This window comes from Mixophyes fleayi, chromosome 12 (genome assembly GCF_038048845.1).
Source record: "Mixophyes fleayi isolate aMixFle1 chromosome 12, aMixFle1.hap1, whole genome shotgun sequence".
Classification (NCBI taxonomy): domain Eukaryota; kingdom Metazoa; phylum Chordata; class Amphibia; order Anura; family Limnodynastidae; genus Mixophyes; species Mixophyes fleayi.
In genome coordinates this window covers 76052315-76074187 of record NC_134413.1, presented here as the reverse complement: position 1 = coordinate 76074187, position 21873 = coordinate 76052315, and the positions used below count along the sequence as shown (strand labels likewise).

The following is a 21873-nucleotide window of genomic DNA, read 5'->3' as shown; positions in this document are numbered from 1 at the left end:
TTTCATCCCATGGACATCAGCTGTTTCCCCCCCTGGTGCCTCATTTACAATAACCACATCACCATCCTCATCATCAAGTTCCTCCACAGCGCCAGCTACATCATCAATAGCCTCCTCCCGAGCCACCTCTTCCCGTACAGTGATGGGAAGGTCAGGCTTGACAACCACCAACATCCTTGGACTCGCCTTGTGGATTTGTGATAATTTCTCTTTAGAAGGCAGAGTTGTTTGCTGTTTTGTTGCTGACAGCATAACTCTCTTCAATTTTTTGTAGGGGGGGGGAGGAGGAGGAGGGCTAAGATCCGTGGGTGAAGCTGAACCACTAGTCATGAACACGGGCCAGGGCCTAAGCCGTTCCTTGCCACTCCGTGTCGTAAATGGCATATTGGCAACTTTACGTTTCTCCTCAGATGATTTTAAGTTTCTCTTTTTGCTACTTTTTCTTAACTTGGGCTTTTTGGATTTTACATGCCCGGTACTACGAGATTGGGCATCGGGCTTGGAAGACGACGTTGATGGCATTTCATCGTCTATGTCATGACTAGTGGCAGCAGCTTCAGCATTAGGAGGAAGTGGGTCTTGATCTTTCCCTACTTTATCCTCCAAATTTTTGGTCTCCATTATATGTAGCACAAGATACTGCAGAATGTGTGAACTTGGTAATATTGCAGTACCAATGGACTTATACTGCTGGATTGGTTTTGCAAATTTGGTTATAATTATTATATTTTTTTTTTTTTTTAATTTTTTATTTTTTTTTACTTTTTTTTTATTTTTAAAAAACTTGGGAATAGTGGGGAAATAACTATGCCCTTAGAAGCACAGAGCACAGGACACAGCACCACTGGACTGAACAGGACACGGCACAGGACCCAGCAGCACTACGGAACTCAGCAGGACAGAGCACAGGACACAGCACCACTGGACTGATACTGCAGAATGTGTGAACTTGGTAATATTGCAGTACCAATGGACTTATACTGCTGGATTGGTTTTGCAAATTTGGTTATAATTATTATATATATTTTTTTTTTTTTAAATTTTTTATTTTTTTTTACTTTTTTTTTATTTTTTAAAAACTTGGGAATAATGGGGAAATAACGATGCCCTTAGAAGCACAGAGCACAGGACACAGCACCACTGGACTGAACAGGACACGGCACAGGACCCAGCAGCACTACGGAACTCAGCAGGACAGAGCACAGGACACAGCACCACTGGACTGATACTGCAGAATGTGTAAACTTTGTAATATTGCAGTACCACTGGACTTTTACTGCTGAATGTGTGAACTTGGTAATATTGCAGTACCAATGGGCTTATACTGCAGGATTGGTTGTGCAAATTTTGTGGTAATTAAAAAAAATTAAAGTAGTTTTTGGTATTTTTTAAAAAAACTTTTTTTTATTTTTTTAAACACAGGGGAATATTGGGGAAATAACTATGCCCTTAGAAGCACAGAGCACAGGACACAGCACCACTGGACTGAACAGGACACAGCACAGGACCCAGCAGCACCACTGACCTCAGAAGGACAGAGCACAGGACACAGCACCACTGGACTGATACTGCAGAACACAGCACAGCACAGCACAGCACAGCACAGCACTAAACAGCACAGCACAGCACTAAACAGCACAGAACTAAACAGCACAGAGGACCACCTAACACACCCTCCCTCTACCCTGATCAATGCCCGAGTGAAGATGGCGGCGACTAGCGGGGAATTTATAGGATCCGAGTATCGCGAGATCCGACAACGGGATTATGAGTCAGAGCCTCAGTTTCACATTTGAATTTGGCGCCAATACCCGGATCTGTCTCGGATCCGACTCGGATCGGCAACGTTCGGGTGGGCTCGGATTTCATAAATCCGAGTGCGCTCATCCCTATTAGGAACGTGTTCATTTTTATCCTCCGCGTTCTAGTCTGGCGTAGAATTATTGCTGCTCGTTTGTTGATTGCTGCCTGCGAGTTCCCAGGATTCCGTAGTGAGGTGACAGCAGCGATCGCAATAAGAATACAGCCACTCTTTAAAATCCGCTACGTGTATTTCTTTGCATGAAACAAAACTATAGTAAATGTGCTCCGCTAGGTCTACCGCCTGAGCTGGTCGGCGCCTCCAACCATCTCTGCGGGAAAGTCTACTGAGCTCCTCGACATTGTTTATTCATTGCCTTAATAGACTGTAAAGTTAGCAAAGAGTCCTCAAGGTTACGGTCTTCTGCTCATAACGTGTTGCTTAAGCCTGATCAAAGCCCTAAAGTTGGGCCACTACTGTGCCTTAGTAATAACTATATTAGGTACAGACTGGATGTCTTCCCCCCCCCCCCCCCCCCCAAATCTGGATCCCTGGTCAGTGACTGCTGGTCTATTAATTTTATATGCCGGTGCCCAAAACACAGAGCACTATGGTAGAGGTCACCTAGACAGAGGGAGGATGTAGCTGTGCCCCTGCTTCAGAGCATGGCAGTGGTATAAACAGCTGGCTGGTACTGTGGTACTCACATCTTCCAGAGTACAACCCCTGTTATAGGAGGAGCGCACTGACTTGTAGCAGGAAAGGACACGTCTGCTGACTTCTGTCATACACTGTTCTCGAGTTGCACTTGGCCCGGCTTGATTGATTTCTTCATTGAGTTAAGACAAGTTTTCACTTCTCTTCTAAGAGTTATATTTATAAGAGGAGGATATCAGTATCGGTAATTCAACATAATAATAAATTGACATATGCTATTCATATATCACGATTTAGCACGAGAGCATTGTTATAGTCACAGATTAATTACCGCAGATTTGTGATAATGTGGTATTCAGTGTATCAGAACAGACAGCGGGGACTCAAGTTCTGATGGGGAAACTATACCCCCTTCTTCAGATCATAGAAAATAAATTAAATACTCCACCTTTAAAACGCGGGATGCGGTCCTGTTGGAGACTGTAAATTAAAAAGAGGTTGGATCTTTTGCATCACCATGTAATAATGCAATAAGAGATAATCAGCTGACAATTATAGTCAGGGATGGATCTGGTAGTCCTCCTTCATATCCACATATATCTCTTTCTGGATGACGTGGAGGAAATACTTTACTTATAGTAGTTAATAAGAATCGGTTGTTGGCTTGGAACAGATTACATCTTGATTCGGGTTCTTTGTTATTGACTTGGAACAGATTACATCTTGATTCGGGTTCTTTGTTATTGACTTGGAACAGATTATATCTTGATTCTGGTTCTTTGTATTACCCGACACCAGATATACAACTCTGCTCGGCTTCCTTTCCGTTCACTAGATGGCATGAATAAGTTGTTGGACCATATAAACCTAAACTCTAAAACATTTTATACCCCAGCTCAACTTAATGCTGCAGTCATAGACTTGTCTTGATTTACTTTAACTTTTTTAGTATTATATGCTTATGGAAGATGAACATTTTTCAAGGATATCCTTCTATAACTCAAGTCTTACTTCTCTAGAGTGCTTTTGTGGCAGTACATTTATATGGCTGCCCCTGCAAAATAGTGTCTCAGTTACATGCATTTGGTGTCAGGTCTCAACTTATTCACAAGTAGATTGTGACCTGATATCTTGGTTGCAGTCAGTCAGTTAGAAAGCTTCCTCTGTGGTCATGTGATGGCAGGGGAAGGATGGGAGGTTGTGTTTGCAACCTGCATGATGCATTCCAAAGTCTCTGCTCACTACATCACTATTAATCAGCAGTTATTTAAAACCGGCAATTTACATTCTGTATTTAAAACAACGATTTTATTCAATGCTGATTCTGCAAGGCTTTGCCATTTTAAATAACGCCGATTGATACATTTACCCCTAGGTTTTCCAAGGTCCTAGGAGATAACTGGCAGAACAGGTAAATGTTGACATTCTATATAAACACTGCGCTCTATTACACATTATAAACGTATTTACTTAGAAGCCCTGGACAGGTTAAAAACCAGCTTCTTGTTTTGAATTCCACTGACTACAATGTTTGCTAGTCTAGAAGTGCACGTGATCTGCCCGATTCACTTTGGGATACCCAAGTTGCAGGAGTCTACACTACAGAAATTTTTACATTATCAATAATACAGCCTAAAGCGCATTTGCTCTTATCAAATTGCACAGGATTGCTGGAGAAATTATTCCAGAAACAGCTGAGCTTGATCTTGCAGAGTTCATGTTAAGCTGGGCACATCTATTCAATTATTGTGCAGATCACACGAGTTACGACTGTTTGTTCAGATATTGCAAGAGTGTGTGCGCTCCCAGGATCACATGGCATCTGTTGATTTGGTTTCATAAACTTCCAAAAAATCACGGTCAACGATGGAGCCATGACGGTGTGTACGCACTGACCACCAGCAGTGTAGGTAGATATCTGTAGATTGTGAAGAGTCACAATCTTTTCAGCAGATGGTTATGATAGATAAAGATCACAGATCTGAAGGTGAATCGCGTAGGTGTGTACACATGAATCTGTACAATCATCGGGACTATCAGTCATGGGTGAAATCGTTACTGAAATTGCATTTGAAGTATGATTGCCTAGTTGTGTACCCAGCTTTAATTGTGAATGGTGATAATGCACAATATGCTTCTATTTTTGCAGTCCTATCCTCAATCTTTGTCCTTACAATTAGTACTATTTCCTTTTTCTGTAAAATTAACTACATTCTACACCAGGCTAATGGATTCTTCAAATAAAAACGTCCCCAATAAAAAGTGAGAATGAATCATTGTTACTGGTGCTTTGGGTGCTGAATGGTCTGTAGGCTGAAGAGAGCTGAGCGAGGGAGCTGTGTACATATGTTCTATACAATGTCTGGGTTCTACACGTCACCTGTAACATTTACTGTGTATGTAATAACCATATTATGAGGACGCTGCACCGTATCTAGAACTTAATGTACAGAATGTTCTTTTGTGTCAATAATGGAACATTTACATTCTTAGATGTGTTCTCCGAGACACCCAGTGAACAGATCATAGATGTAACAGAGGGAGGACGTGTGACTCTGAACGTAAAAGCAATTTGGTTAAATAACAAAATAAAAGACATCTCGTGGATCACAGCTGATGAGAACCATTTTGCTACAACAACACCAGATGGAAACGTGGATATACGAGAATCTCGTTATAAAGGAAGACTGCGCGGTTCTAACGATGCTTCGTTAACCATAATTAATGTAACGCTGGAGGACCAAGGACTGTACAGAGCTGATATAGAGTTATCCGATGGGGAATCGCATGGGCAGCTGTATCGAATAATTTTCGGTGAGTTATTTTAACCTATATAATAGTATGATCCAAGATAGACATGAAACTGGGCTGCAGTGAGTGGGGGGGCAGCAGATGTCCAGAACACAGGGAGTGTTTCAGAGGAAATAACCCTGATAGAGAACCATGAATTGTACTTTGGTACAATTTTGGTAGATGTAAAATTGGTAACACGGGAGGTAATTGTGCACTACCTTTCCCACATAGAACTGAAGCCACAATATATATAGTTATGCCTTTAGTCAGTAAATGAAAAGTTTATATTTTATTTGCATGCTCTTGTCTACTTCTAGTATCTTCTTATATTCTTCTACATACCCAATAAGTCAGGTGGCTGGTAAACTGATTTGAGCAACTTCCATTTCTTTATTTGTCTGAGAGGCATGTTGGTGTCAGTAGCTAAGGGGGAATGCTGACATTGGATTGCTATTTGGAGACTTCTGGGGTACCTCTTTGGTAAGTTAGCTCTCAATTTAAAAACACATATGTATGGCCCAAATATATGGGACTCTCATTGTTTAGAGTAGGACCATCCTATTAGCAAAAGCACCGTGGAGTGGCGGGTGGCTTTAACATACATTTGCAAATGTGTGCAACTGAGACTTTCACATTTTTATCTACAGTAGAAATAGCAGATCTGTTGCTGGCTATAGCAGTGTGCTGGGGGGATCTCTTTGTGTTTGTTTGTTCCTTTTAGGATAACCCCACCCTATAAATTGATTTGAGCAACTTCCATTTCTTTATTTGGCTGGTTAAACATTGACAGACTCCACCAATTATTATTTTAAACCGATTCCTTGCTCTGCTGTTTTGGATGATTTTAGTTCTTCTGTTTTACTTCATATACAACATAAAGGTTTCACTTCACCGTACAGAGTAAAATAGTATCACGGAATAATACGACATAGTAAAACAGTACAATATACAGCAGCAAGAAGCCGAGCCAGCCTCAATCAGATGCTAGACAGGGTATAACCTTCCACTAAAATTTGAAGACAGGGGCAGGATAAGGGTGGAATGGGGGGGGGGGTAGAATAGGGAACAGGGATGAGCCCAGCACACAGGAACAGAGCCACTGATTTAGGAAAGGAGAGAGAACACTGCTGACACGGGTAATGAAAGGAGGACATTAGGGATGAGGACCCTGCTCGTGAGGGCTTGCAATCTAGATAGGAGTATCGGACAACAGGTGGAGACACAAAGGGGTTGAGTTAGTGTGATGAGAGCGATAGGTAGAAGAGGGTCAGGAATAGAGCTGGTAGACTATGAAGTGGGTTTTGACAGTTTCAATCTTTGGAGAGGTGATGAGTCTGATAGGGAGAGGGGATGAGTTTCAGAGGTGGGGGCAGCACAGGAGAATTCTAGTAGGGAGGTGGGAGAGGAGCCCTGGCCTATCACACGTCCACCATCGCAGTCACTATACAGAGATAATAACCTCCTTTGTAAACTAATACTTTTGACACGTAAGCTTTTTTGGTGGAATATACTATAAATGTTTGTGGGTCTCTTCAATATCTGATTACCTTGTTCCACATTAATTAAACTGCACTGACTGTTTTTGTAAATGTTCCCCAAAATGAACAGTTCTCATATTCTGCATAGATTTTAACCTCTCATAGATAAAATAACGATTTGCGGTGACCTTTTTATTAACACACTCTGGATCCTTTATTCTATGCAGCCAAGATACCAGATAATAATGTGACTCGCCATGAAGCCTCCATAGCGGATCCCTGCAGTGTGTCCTGCAGGATAAATGGATCAGATGTGATACTCGCCTGTGATATAACGAGCAGTCGTGATATAACTGATCTGTATGACCCAGAGATCTGCTTCTGTGTTACTTGGATGTCACCCTGCAGCAATTGTATCCTGAAGAAATCCTGCAGAGACGGTAATAAAGAGATAATCTGCTGGTCTGCCAAGAGGAATTCGGGACCCCGGTACAACAATTTCATGGGGTCCCCCCAAAAATTTGTGCTGCTGCGGAGCATGCCTGGCAGGTGAAACGTGCTAGGCCACCCTCCTGCACAAAAACACCCTGCATTGTTGTGTACACCATTGACACAAGGGTGCAGTGCCTGCTTGCCGGAGTGTGACAGATGTCCCAACATTCCTGACTTTCAGGACATCTAGCACCATAGTGTAGTATAGAAAGAATGCAGTGTGTACATAAACAGTTCACAGTCTTGACGTGCCCCTTAGATTGGGCACAACACTCACCAAAAATCGAGACTGTCCCATCATCATCATCATTTATTTATATAGCGCCACTAATTCCGCAGCGCTGTACAGAGAACTCATTCACATCAGTCCCTGCCCCATTGGGGCTTACAGTCTAAATTCCCCTACATACACACAGAGACACAGACAGACAGAGGCTAGGGTCAATTTTGATAGCAGCCAATTAACCTACCAGTATGTTTTTGGAGTATGGGAGGAAACCGGAGCACCCGGAGGAAACCCACGCAAACACAGGGAGAACATACAAACTCCACACAGATAAGGCCATGGTAGGGAATTAAACTTATGACCCCAGTGCTGTGAGGCAGAGGTGCTAACCACTAGGCCACTGTGCTGCCCCTAGAATCACAACATTTCACAGACTGTCCTACCTGTTCTTCTCACTTTCACCACATGTGGCTGCAGGTTTCTTTAGGTGCGGCTTGTCTGGATCCTGGAATGTTGGGGGACCTATTTGGGGAAAAAAATGGGTACATTTAGAAAATTACAACCTGCCCCGGCGTTAAATCAATAGCACTCACGAGTAATAATTAGGCCTTCCTCCAGCTCCATTAAAATAATAGTATTACCATTTAATAATAATAACTAAACTTATTTCCCTCCCTGCAAACAGCCCCAGAAATAAATGAATAGGTATATTTCTGAAATGTAAATACTATTTCCCGCAACCATCACTGCCATTCAATAATTCATACTCACATTTAATAAAAAGAGACCTCATTCTCCCCAAACTCACCCCCACATTCAATAGCCCCCAAACCATTCCATGTTAAATTAATAGTCCCCACTATAAAATTGCCTCACCATCACCCTACAAACAAAATACCACCCATTAATTAGCCACCACCTACCTCACACATTACATTGCCATAATCCCCCTGTGCCATCACACACACACTACTGTGCCCCTTCATCATGACCACGCTGTGCCCCCTTATGATCACACTGCACCCTCCATGCTGCCTCTCCCCGTTTCTTTATAACTCTGTGCCTCTCTCTCACCCCTTCTTTATCACTCTGTGCCTCTCTCTCACCCCTTATCACTCTGTGCCTCTCACCCCTTATCACTCTGTGCCTCTCACCCCTTATCACTCTGTGCCTCTACGCTGCTTTATTTACCTTAAATTAGCTTCTTTCTTTTCTTCTCTTCTTTCTTCTGTCTTCTTCTTGCTTGGTCCTCTCTTGCCAACTCATCACTGAATGTCGGGCGTGACTTGATGACCTCACGCCCGACATTCAGTGTGAACGGAGCAGAGAGGAGGGACGCCGGCGCTGTGATGACGTGAGTATGTTTTGTTTTTTAACTATCCAGCTCCCCCACCACCGAATGTGTCAGAGCTTGATTCCCAGCCATGGCCTTATCTGTGTGGAGTTTGTATGTTCTCCCCGTGTTTGCGTGGGTTTCCTCCGGGTGCTCGGGTTTCCTCGACGAGGTTAATTGGCTGCTGACAATAGTGTGTCTGAGAGAGACAGGGACTGATGTGAATAGTTAAATTTGCTTTGCAACACGTTGCGTAACATGTAGGCACCCTATAAATATCTGTTAATAAATATTACCCTATAAAGCCCTGGGAAGGAGATTATATAGTGCGAGATGAGTCTTATGTGCCCAAGATGAATTGTACTGTACAGACGCTCAGTATCTAGAAAACAGGGACACAAATATAAAACCTGGGTCTGGGAATTAGGGACACTTGGTAAATATGTTTGTTATACAGTCACATGTTCACATATTAGTTTATGTACAGTACATGCTGCCATATTTGTCTATACATGTTAAATGTTTTTTAATGTCCTGATATGGGAATATTAATATTTTTCATTAGTTGTCTGTGCTGTAATAATCTTTTTACTTGGACAGATGTGTGGATGGATTCAGTGATTTGTAGTACAATTGGTTTGTGATCTTTTTATAAGTCACGTTTTTTCCTCTTTGATCAATGTTAACAAATGATATGTTAAATCTCTTATTTCCAATGGCAATACAGGCATGAGCCGTATTATAGTATTGGTGATCTGGACGGTGATATTAGCGGTGGTGGTATTGGCGTGGGTGATGATGGTTATGCTGAGATGTATAAGAGTATGTACTATTTTTTTTATGTCAAATTTGTTTTTTATTTCAGTGTCAGTTTTTTTTTCTCCCTCTTTTTCTCTTTGGGTGTATCAGATAATATTATGATAATACACAAGTAATTTGTAATATATGTGAATAACAAAACTGCATAACCACAAAATCACAGACCAGGGGGTAAATGTATCAAGCTCCGATTTTGAAAATCCAGCGATTTTCTCGGGAGAGTTGAAACTCGCTGATGTATGAACCTGAGATTTCATGTAAAATCGCCAGAGATGTGTTTATGTCAAAATCGCTATTTCCAAAACCGATAGAGATCAAAGTCTGAAATGTATGAAGCTGCGATTAAGCAAACTCTCCTGAGCAGCGTGTTCAGTAAACACATCACTGTTACACTGCCCTGTCTATACAGCTGGAGGTCCCGTCAGCTGTAAAAAGTTTAAAAATAGATAAATGTTAAATAAAAAAAAAACGTGGGGTCCCCCGGCCCGGCCACTATTAACCCTAGTGCTGACAGCCTACTGCTGGTTATGTGAGAAACGAGGACAAATTTGCGTGGGGTCCCCCCGATTTTCATGCAACCAGCACTAGGCAAACCAGCCTGGGGTGGATGGCACTGTAACAGCGGTACACGCGGCAGGGGTCCCCCTGTCATAATGACAAGCCAACCCCAGACTGTTCAGCGCTGGGCTGGATTCCCTAGGGAGTGGGGTCCGTCGAAAAAATCAAGAGGGCCCCCCTCTTGGAATAACCAGCCCAGTGCTGAAAGCACTAGGGCTCTTACTACCCCCATGGACTCTGGATAGTAGGGTAATAATGGCGAAAATTATGTAGAAAAACCAAACGGATGCCATTTTCTTTTGTAAAACTACAAGTCCCAGCCATGCCAGGGTGCCCTAAACAGTCTGGGCATGCTGATGCTTGTAGACTACGAGCACCAGCATACCCATGGCAGCCAGGGCATGCTGGCACTTGGAGAACCACAAGTGCCAACGTGCTCTGACACCCATGGCTGGCTGATACCTGTAGTTCCACAAAACAAAATGTTTACATAACCACTACACCCTCATTAAACCCATATACTTTTAATAAAAATAATTCCCCAATAAATACAGTAAACACCCTCATTCATACCACAGATATTTATTTAAAATAAGAAAACCCCAATATACTTACCAATTTGATGTTTTCATCTCATCAGCAGCTTTTAATGTCCACAACAATTTGTAATTCCAAATGTCCTGCTTGAAAAGTCCCCAAATAAATAAAGTCCAAATGTCCCTGCTTCAAAATATCTTCTGTTCTTCTTGGCCAGGAGGGCCCCCTTGTTGCTTGGAGTCTTCTTATCTTCAGCTTAGGAGGGGCCCCATATTTGTAATCCAATCCGGAACATACTTGGTTAAAAAAATTTAAAAAGAGGACACACGACGCAGGAACAGCTTGTACAGTGTGCAAGCTCTGATACGCAATGAACTTAACTCAGCCGCGAGGTCTATTTATAGTATAAGGGATTTACCCACTTTGTCAGGTTTTTCCCTAGTACAACCCAGTAAGGGTGAGTTACGAGGGCCTGGAAGCTAAAGCCTTTATAAGGCTATAGACCTGTGACATTTGTTGATCTTTGCTAATTGGCTTATTTACAGTCCATGCACCGTGATTAGCCTATGTGGAACATTTGCTAATTATTTACTTGCCAGTGACTCCCTGGGAAATTCAGAATTTCAGTCGACTAAACTGATTCGCCCATCTCTAGTTAAGACTAAGAAGCACTAGATAGCACACAGCGTCATTTCCTAATCGTCTGTTGTTAATTGTCACCGATGATGTCAGCCTTGGTTTTGGATATCACTGAATTTTCATATACATTGTGCTGAGTGTGATAATGGATGTTATTGGATGTTAAATTAATGATGGAGGATCCCTGGATTTTTTCAGAGGGGTAGAAAAAAAACGTGATTTTAATGATTAATTTGCCCGTAATAGATTTGGTGATTAGGAAATTGAGCTGTAAATCCTTAGAAAAATAGCGAATGTTTTTGAAATGACTGTTTCTAGGAATTTACCTTTAGTAGATTAGACTCTCTGATATGAATAAAAATTAATTGTTGTTATATGAAATTCGCTTTTTACTTCAAAGCAAAAACGCTTTGATTTAGAAGTGCAAAAAATTCAAATGAAGGAAATATTTGTACGTAAACCGTAGACAAAAAGTAATGAAAGTAAAGGTATCGGAGACCCAGAAGTGTTCGTCAGGACTGAAAATACATAAATACCGAACTTCTATATTTATTTGTTGATTTTCTGACTATAAATTCTAATGTAAAACATGGTGTGTGATTAATAACATTTCTAAAGATATTATAATAATTTTTTTCTTCTATTTTAAACAAATTGAATCAAAATATAAAAATAGCCACGATTCAAAACTGTTAAATAATTATTGTTGCTAGGCGACAGGGCTAATGACGGCTTTTCCCTATGTAATCATCTGGCTAAGGCAAAACAGAAGATAAAGTTGGTGTTTATAGGGAACAGTAAAACATACTGCAGTCACGTATGGGACTGATTTGCTGGTAATGGACTGGGATAAAACCCTGAATTTGAGCGGATGATCTTGATATTTTAACTTATGGCAACCTCCAATCCTATTACTTAGTTCTTTGTAAGGATATCCTTCTGTCTATCCCAAGCATGATTAAATTGCTGGTTATTCCACTTATCCACTACCCTTTCTGTGAAGTAGTTTCTCCTCAGATTTCCTCTGAACCTACTTCCCCCCAGTGTCAGTACATGTCCTCGTGTTCTAATACTTCTCTTCCCCCCAGTGTCAGTGCATGTCCTTGTGTTCTAGTACTTCTCTTCCCCCCAGTGTCAGTACATGTTCTCGTGTTCTAATACTTCTCTTACCCCCAGTGTCAGTACATGTCCTCGTGTTCTAATACTTCTCTTCCCCTCCAGTGTCAGTACATGTCCTCGTGTTCTAATACTTCTCTTCCCCACAGTGTCAGTACATGTCCTCGTGTTCTAATACTTCTCTTCCCCCCAGTGTCAGTACATGTTCTCGTGTTCTAATACTTCTCTTCCCCCCAGTGTCAGTACATGTCCTCGTGTTCTAATACTTCTCTTCCCCCCCAGTGTCAGTACATGTCCTCGTGTTCTAATACTTCTCTTCCCCCCAGTGTCAGTACATGTCCTCGTGTTCAAATACTTCTCTTCCCCCCAGTGTCAGTACATGTCCTCGTGTTCTAATACTTCTCTTCCCCCCAGTGTCAGTGCATGTCCTCGTGTTCTAATACTTCTCTTCCCCCCAGTGTCAGTGCATGTCCTCGTGTTCTGATACTTCTCTTCCCCCCAGTGTCAGTGCATGTCCTCGTGTTCTAATACTTCTCTTCCCCCCAGTGTCAGTGCATGTCTTCGTGTTCTAATACTTCTCTTCCCCCCAGTGTCAGTACATGTCCTCGTGTTCTAATACTTCTCTTCCCCCCCAGTGTCAGTACATGTCCTCGTGTTCTAATACTTCTCTTCCCCCCCAGTGTCAGTACATGTCCTCGTGTTCTAATACTTCTCTTCCCCCCAGTGTCAGTGCATGTCCTCGTGTTCTAATACTTCTCTTCCCCCCAGTGTCAGTGCATGTCCTCGTGTTCTGATACTTCTCTTCCCCCCAGTGTCAGTGCATGTCCTCGTGTTCTAATACTTCTCTTCCCCCCAGTGTCAGTGCATGTCTTCGTGTTCTAATACTTCTCTTCCCCCCAGTGTCAGTACATGTCCTCGTGTTCTAATACTTCTCTTCCCCCCCAGTGTCAGTACATGTCCTCGTGTTCTAATACTTCTCTTCCCCCCCAGTGTCAGTACATGTCCTCGTGTTCTAATACTTCTCTTCCCCCCCAGTGTCAGTACATGTCCTCGTGTTCAAATACTTCTCTTCCCCCCAGTGTCAGTACATGTCCTCGTGTTCTAATACTTCTCTTCCCCCCAGTGTCAGTGCATGTCCTCGTGTTCTAATACTTCTCTTCCCCCCAGTGTCATGCATGTCCTCGTGTTCTAATACTTCTCTTCCCCCCAGTGTCAGTGCATGTCCTCGTGTTCTAATACTTCTCTTCCCCCCAGTGTCAGTACATGTCCTCGTGTTCTAATACTTCTCTTCCCCCCAGTGTCAGTGCATGTCCTCGTGTTCTAATACTTCTCTTCCCCCCAGTGTCAGTGCATGTCCTCGTGTTCTAATACTTCTCTTCCCCGCAGTGTCAGTACATGTCCTCGTGTTCTAATACTTCTCTTCCCCCCAGTGTCAGTACATGCCCTCGTGTTCTAATACTTCTCTTCCCCCCAGTGTCAGTAGATGTCCTCCTGTTCTAATACTTCTCTTCCCCCCAGTGTCAGTACATGTCCTCGTGTTCTAATACTTCTCTTCCCCCCCCAGTGTCAGTGCATGTCCTCGTGTTCTAATACTTCTCTTCCCTCCATTGTCAGTACATGCCCTCGTGTTCTAATACTTCTCTTCCCCGCAGTGTCAGTACATGCCCTCGTGTTCTAATACTTCTCTTCCCCCCAGTGTCAGTAGATGTCCTCGTGTTCTAATACTTCTCTTCCCCCCAGTGTCAGTACATGCCCTCGTGTTCTAATACTTCTCTTCCCCGCAGTGTCAGTACATGCCCTCGTGTTCTAATACTTCTCTTCCCCGCAGTGTCAGTACATGCCCTCGTGTTCTAATACTTCTCTTCCCCCCAGTGTCAGTACATGCCCTCCTGTTCTAATACTTCTCTTCCCCCCAGTGTCAGTACATGTCCTCGTGTTCTAATACTTCTCTTCCCCCCCCAGTGTCAGTACATGCCCTCCTGTTCTAATACTTCTCTTCCCCCCAGTGTCAGTACATGTCCTCGTGTTCTAATACTTCTCTTCCCCCCCCAGTGTCAGTACATGCCCTCCTGTTCTAATACTTCTCTTCCCCCCAGTGTCAGTACATGCCCTCCTGTTCTAATACTTCTCTTCCCCCCAGTGTCAGTACATGCCCTCCTGTTCTAATACTTCTCTTCCCCCCAGTGTCAGTACATGTCCTCGTGTTCTAATACTTCTCTTCCCCCCCCAGTGTCAGTACATGTCCTCGTGTTCTAATACTTCTCTTCCCCCCAGTGTCAGTAGATGTCCTCGTGTTCTAATACTTCTCTTCCCCCCAGTGTCAGTACATGCCCTCCTGTTCTAATACTTCTCTTCCCCCCAGTGTCAGTACATGTCCTCGTGTTCTAATACTTCTCTTCCCCCCCCAGTGTCAGTACATGCCCTCCTGTTCTAATACTTCTCTTCCCCCCAGTGTCAGTACATGTCCTCGTGTTCTAATACTTCTCTTCCCCCCCCAGTGTCAGTACATGCCCTCCTGTTCTAATACTTCTCTTCCCCCCAGTGTCAGTACATGCCCTCCTGTTCTAATACTTCTCTTCCCCCCAGTGTCAGTACATGTCCTCGTATTCTAATACTTCTCTTCCCCCCCAGTGTCAGTACATGTCCTCGTGTTCTAATACTTCTCTTCCCCCCCAGTGTCAGTGCATGTCCTCGTGTTCTAATACTTCTCTTCCCCCCAGTGTCAGTGCATGTCCTCGTGTTCTAATACTTCTCTTCCCCCCAGTGTCAGTGCATGTCCTCGTGTTCTGATACTTCTCTTCCCCCCAGTGTCAGTGCATGTCCTCGTGTTCTAATACTTCTCTTCCCCCCAGTGTCAGTGCATGTCTTCGTGTTCTAATACTTCTCTTCCCCCCAGTGTCAGTACATGTCCTCGTGTTCTAATACTTCTCTTCCCCCCCAGTGTCAGTACATGTCCTCGTGTTCTAATACTTCTCTTCCCCCCCAGTGTCAGTACATGTCCTCGTGTTCTAATACTTCTCTTCCCCCCCAGTGTCAGTACATGTCCTCGTGTTCAAATACTTCTCTTCCCCCCAGTGTCAGTGCATGTCCTCGTGTTCTAATACTTCTCTTCCCCCCAGTGTCAGTGCATGTCCTCGTGTTCTAATACTTCTCTTCCCCCCAGTGTCATGCATGTCCTCGTGTTCTAATACTTCTCTTCCCCCCAGTGTCAGTGCATGTCCTCGTGTTCTAATACTTCTCTTCCCCCCAGTGTCAGTACATGTCCTCGTGTTCTAATACTTCTCTTCCCCCCAGTGTCAGTGCATGTCCTCGTGTTCTAATACTTCTCTTCCCCCCAGTGTCAGTGCATGTCCTCGTGTTCTAATACTTCTCTTCCCCGCAGTGTCAGTACATGTCCTCGTGTTCTAATACTTCTCTTCCCCCCAGTGTCAGTACATGCCCTCGTGTTCTAATACTTCTCTTCCCCCCAGTGTCAGTAGATGTCCTCCTGTTCTAATACTTCTCTTCCCCCCAGTGTCAGTACATGTCCTCGTGTTCTAATACTTCTCTTCCCCCCCCCAGTGTCAGTGCATGTCCTCGTGTTCTAATACTTCTCTTCCCTCCATTGTCAGTACATGCCCTCGTGTTCTAATACTTCTCTTCCCCGCAGTGTCAGTACATGCCCTCGTGTTCTAATACTTCTCTTCCCCCCAGTGTCAGTAGATGTCCTCGTGTTCTAATACTTCTCTTCCCCCCAGTGTCAGTACATGCCCTCGTGTTCTAATACTTCTCTTCCCCGCAGTGTCAGTACATGCCCTCGTGTTCTAATACTTCTCTTCCCCGCAGTGTCAGTACATGCCCTCGTGTTCTAATACTTCTCTTCCCCCCAGTGTCAGTACATGCCCTCCTGTTCTAATACTTCTCTTCCCCCCAGTGTCAGTACATGTCCTCGTGTTCTAATACTTCTCTTCCCCCCCCAGTGTCAGTACATGCCCTCCTGTTCTAATACTTCTCTTCCCCCCAGTGTCAGTACATGTCCTCGTGTTCTAATACTTCTCTTCCCCCCCCAGTGTCAGTACATGCCCTCCTGTTCTAATACTTCTCTTCCCCCCAGTGTCAGTACATGCCCTCCTGTTCTAATACTTCTCTTCCCCCCAGTGTCAGTACATGCCCTCCTGTTCTAATACTTCTCTTCCCCCCAGTGTCAGTACATGTCCTCGTGTTCTAATACTTCTCTTCCCCCCCCCAGTGTCAGTACATGTCCTCGTGTTCTAATACTTCTCTTCCCCCCAGTGTCAGTAGATGTCCTCGTGTTCTAATACTTCTCTTCCCCCCAGTGTCAGTACATGCCCTCGTGTTCTAATACGTCTCTTCCCCGCAGTGTCAGTACATGCCCTCGTGTTCTAATACTTCTCTTCCCCCCAGTGTCAGTACATGCCCTCCTGTTCTAATACTTCTCTTCCCCCCAGTGTCAGTACATGTCCTCGTGTTCTAATACTTCTCTTCCCCCCCCAGTGTCAGTACATGCCCTCCTGTTCTAATACTTCTCTTCCCCCCAGTGTCAGTACATGTCCTCGTGTTCTAATACTTCTCTTCCCCCCCCAGTGTCAGTACATGCCCTCCTGTTCTAATACTTCTCTTCCCCCCAGTGTCAGTACATGCCCTCCTGTTCTAATACTTCTCTTCCCCCCAGTGTCAGTACATGTCCTCCTGTTCTAATACTTCTCTTCCCCCCAGTGTCAGTACATGTCCTCGTGTTCTAATACTTCTCTTCCCCCCCCAGTGTCAGTACATGTCCTCGTGTTCTAATACTTCTCTTCCCCCCAGTGTCAGTGCCTGTCCTCGTGTTCTAATACTTCTCTTCCCCCCAGTGTCAGTACATGTCCTCGTGTTCTAATACTTCTCTTCCCCCCAGTGTCAGTACATGTCCTCGTGTTCTAATACTTCTCTTCCCCCCAGTGTCAGTACATGTCCTCGTGTTCTAATACTTCTCTTCCCCCCAGTGTCAGTGCATGTCCTCATGTTCTAATACTTCTCTTCCCCCCAGTGTCAGTACATATCCTCGTGTTCTAATACTTCTCTTCCTTTGTAGAATGTTTCCCTCCTGCACCTTGTTATAACCCCTGATATATGTGAAACTTTCTATCATGTCCCCCCGTTCCCTTCTCTGATCCAAACTATACATAATAAGATCTTTTACTATTTCCGGGTAAGTGTTGTGCTGTAGGCCATGCACCATTTTAGTTGCCCTTCTTTGTACAGTCTCTAATGTATTTATATCCTTCTGGAGATACGGCCTCCAGAACTGAACACAGTATTCTAGATGAGGCCGTACCAATGACCTATACAGTGGTATTATTACTTCTTTCTTTCTGCTACTGATTCCTCTCCCTATGCAACCAAGTATCTGACTTACCTTCCTCATTGCTTTGTTACGTTGCTTACCTGCCTTTATGTCACCTGAAATAGTGACTCCTAGATCCTGAAGAGCGAGAAGCAGAGTTTATTGGGGAGAGGATGTTGGGTTATTGGAAAATATTGTTACTTTTCATAATGAACTTCATCTCTAGAACATTTCATAAATGTTTGATGAATATATTTAATATGTAATTTGTCCTCTTGTAGAAAAAATACATGTACCGGTACCTACATTGGAACCTATGTTGTTACCCATTAACCCACAAGTCATCAAAGCAGCCAGCAGTGTCAGAAAAGTGTAACGGAGCAGGCAATAGTCACTTCTCTGAACCATTAAAGGTATCAGAGGATCTGGAGAGAGCAAGTAAGTGAGATTTTCTTCTTTAATTTACCTCCCTTAATGCTACCCATTTTTATACTTGGGGGGAGACTGGCCACGTCTCTTCATAATGTCTAATACATGCTGTGTTAAATGTATATAGTATATATGTAACCGCAACACAGAGGAAACCAGTGTAATCCAAACCTTGCTGTAGTTTGCCACTTGTTCGTTTAAACAGCCTCCTGATATAATAATAAAAAAAACACTTATAGTACATCTATATACTATACATTCATGAAGTATCTCCATGAGATGGATATTCTGCTTACCTTCCTTTCTCCCAGCTGCTGAATAAAACCATATTGTTCAGTAAAATTGTTGCCTATAGCAACCAATCAGATTCTAGCTGTTATTTTGTAGAATGCGCTAAATAAATAACTAGAATCTGATTGGTTGCTATGGGCAACATCTCCCCTTTTCAAACCCACCGGAAAATTGCAGCTGGGGTAAATATATCATACCCCGTTTTCTTCAACTCCCGCGAGTTCGACGAGATGACAGCTAAAATTTAAAGCGGCGTTGCCTTGTAAAGGGAAACTTCCCTTTACAAGGCAGCGCCGCTTTAAATTTAAGCTGTAAAGACGCTGATCTCCCGCGAGTTGCAAAAACCGGGGTATGATACATTTACCCCCTGGTGTGCATTCAGGCAGAGGGGGAAGAGACTGGTTCTTATTCACTTCTGTTGTTTCGTGCATCTAAATGTAATGTTCTACTGTCTGTTTTACTTGTACTCTTCATTGCCCACAAGCTAAACTCTAGATGATGATATTTGTTACTCCCCTACAGATGGTTATTAATGTTCTTTTAATATTTTTTTTATTGCATTTTAATTTAATAATATTTTTATTTCTTATAGGATGAGACCTCTTTGCCACAATGGTGACGTTTTCTTACACGTGATAGAATGGACTACGTCCTGCGGGAAGACCTTGCACCGATATCTCCCTTTATCTGTACAGTTGTGTCTTATTACCACTCATTGCTGCAGCTTTATTTACTGTATATGATAAGAGCCTGTTCCCAGCCTCATCTATTGGACACAAGACAAAAGGTCTAATCACTGGATATATAGCAAGGAGGGTTGTTGACATAGGCAGTGTACCCCAGGGCAGTGGCGGATCCAGGGGGTACAGGGCGATTGGGGCAATTATTGTCCATCCCAGTGCCAACATATATTAATGTAAAGACAGTGTTTGTATATTTTATACTCGCCTAATTGCAGTTTTAAGCTCTACCATGATGTTAGCCATAGGAACCATTCTAGAAATTGCATCTTCACTATCAGGGCTGGTTTTTTAATAAAAGGACCTTTTCCCTGGGTCCATACAAGATTTGAATTGTCATGGATTCGAATTGTCACGGATGTCCTGTGCTAATTGCCTTTGCCTGTCCCATGGTGTTGGGCAAAGTACAGTTGTTGGAGGTTTATGAAAGTATGGTAATGGTTTAGTGGATAATCGGTTCCAACATAGGAAAAGTTTTCCAATGAATGGGAGACTTTGCATGTCTGCAAGCCTATCTTCATGAGATGCATCTTTGTATACATACACATCGGGAGTTTCAAAAAAACGCTGATGTCTGGCTATTGGCTGTTCAGTGGGACTGAGGTGTCTGCATATAGTGCCCTTGTGATGAAGAAGGAGACCACTGCAGTTTTGGTATTTTAGGTAGTGAAATACAATCTGCTGGAGAGGTTCTATAACGAATGCTTCAAGAGTAGCCTTTAGGATGGGTTGTGCACAGTGATGTTGAAGGTCTACAACAAATGACTATACATTATCAGGTCCTAAGCAGTTACAGTTCTCTTTTTGAGCAGATGTGTCAACAACATATATGTAGTCACGTGATACACGTGTCAGATCATCGGTGTGATGCCCCAGCATTCTCCCTGCTGCTGTAGCGGAATGAAGTGGACATAAAAACAGATTTGTCATTCTTGTTGGGTTCTGTGTAGAAGCTCATACCTGATGAGCTCAGTGTCCCTTTCATAGCAGGTCACAGAGAAAAGCAGCTGAATAAAGTTACCTAAAAGGAATATATATAGTATATCCCCCATGATGGCACTTGTGTCCGCTGTTATTGGTAGTAAATGTAATATTTATGACTCGGGGAAAATTAAAACGTAGATTTTATATCTATGATGCTCAGATAGTTGGGCAGAGGGCAATGTAATGATGTGTGTGTTGTGGTTTTGTTTAGTTTATTTTCTTCTCTGGTTTAAGAAATGTGAACGAACACATCACGGAATGTTTGCAAACCTACCTCAAACCAACTGGCAAAACCATCTGGAATGTCCTGGGCTGGATGGGACCAAGCCCTTCTGTTCATAGCGTGGGGTTTGAATATAAATTAGTACAGCTGGATGCAGTGAATGCAACTGGTTGGCTTGGTGAGCAGAACCTCTGCGTTGTTGCTAGTTGAGGGAGAAGAGTTTATTGTAGAAATAAAAATAAATAAATTGCATAACGTTCAAGGATTTTTCAATTTTGTATGTGCACTAATGAAAAAGTATATAGCAATACACATTGATGGGGTAGGGGTACAAAAACGTGCTTCCCTTTGTGTAATTTGGATAGTGCTGCCTCTATGGGGAAACTATGTAAAAAAACACTATGTGGAACAGGCTGTGAAAGTGGCATTTGTGATACAGACATCTGTTGTGCATCTTAGGCTGCCGACGGCTGCACAGTATGTGCAGGTCCGTCCAGCCGTGACAGGCAGGGACAGTGTGCTGCCAGCACACTGTCCCTGCCTGTCACGGACCGGCACATACTGTGCAGCCGTCGGCAGCCTAAGATGTTAGAAAGGGGCGGGGCCTAAATCGCCCCCCCCTAACCCCCCCTCCCCTGATCCGCCACTGGTTTTGGAGGTATCAATTTTGGGGCTATCACAACTGCAGAGACGCTGCCTGACCCCTTACACCTCTCATAAGGCTGTAAATGTTGACTGTCCCTTGTGCAGCTATACCACATTGGGCTGATACACCTTCAGTCATTGTTACTCTGTGCAGTCTCCAGCTTAACCACTGTGTCCTACTGACTTTAGCTGTGGGCCTGTCTATTTTCCTTGTGCATGGGCGCCATCTAGTAGAGATATATTATTACTGCATGGCTCACTTTCCAGTTTGACTCCCTGGGATAATAATACAGTCCAGACCTCTACCTCCAGTGGTTCTATACCATCTGGTTTCGGGAGAAAGTGCTATCCACTGGTGCTCCTGCCTCTGATTCATTCGCTGCAGACACACATCCTCACCCCAACCCTCAAAACGCGGAGGCAGATCCTTCTATTACTATCCTTTGGACACATCCCTTTCTCCTATCTGACTCCTAGCAGGATATGATGTCCACCTAGGGCCCCCAGGCCCCCCCTCCCCCCACCTGTCCGCTGCATAGTCACTACTTGACAACCAGACACACCGCTTCCTTGACTTTAACATGAATAAGGCAGCTGGCAGAGGATGCCGCCGGTTTACGGCTGAGGAAATTACACAGAATTTTTCTTGTCAAGACAATTCTTTTTCAGCAGACCTTCAAAGGGCCATTGGGAACTTAAAATGAGAAATGATCACATTATCCAAAATAACAACGGTCCTCGAAAATAAAGTAGATTCCACTCTTAAATTTCAAAGTGAGGCAGCACAGG

At 43.5% G+C, this 21873-nt stretch overlaps 1 protein-coding gene across 2 annotated transcripts in view; it reads left to right on the top strand.

The window, feature by feature from the left end:
• The window catches only part of LOC142109107 (uncharacterized), a 125297-nt gene extending 104498 nt beyond the window's left edge, over positions 1–20799 (top strand). Inside the window, exons 3-6 of one of the 2 annotated variants that reach the window (XR_012680279.1) lie at positions 4952–5272; positions 6957–7169; positions 18054–18210; positions 19085–20799. The gene's annotated coding sequence lies outside the window, so the exon portion shown is untranslated. The remainder of the gene's footprint in view (positions 1–4951; positions 5273–6956; positions 7170–18053; positions 18211–19084) is intronic. The other variant, XR_012680278.1, reaches the window with a different exon arrangement.
• Positions 20800–21873: the final 1074 nt, after the last annotated feature.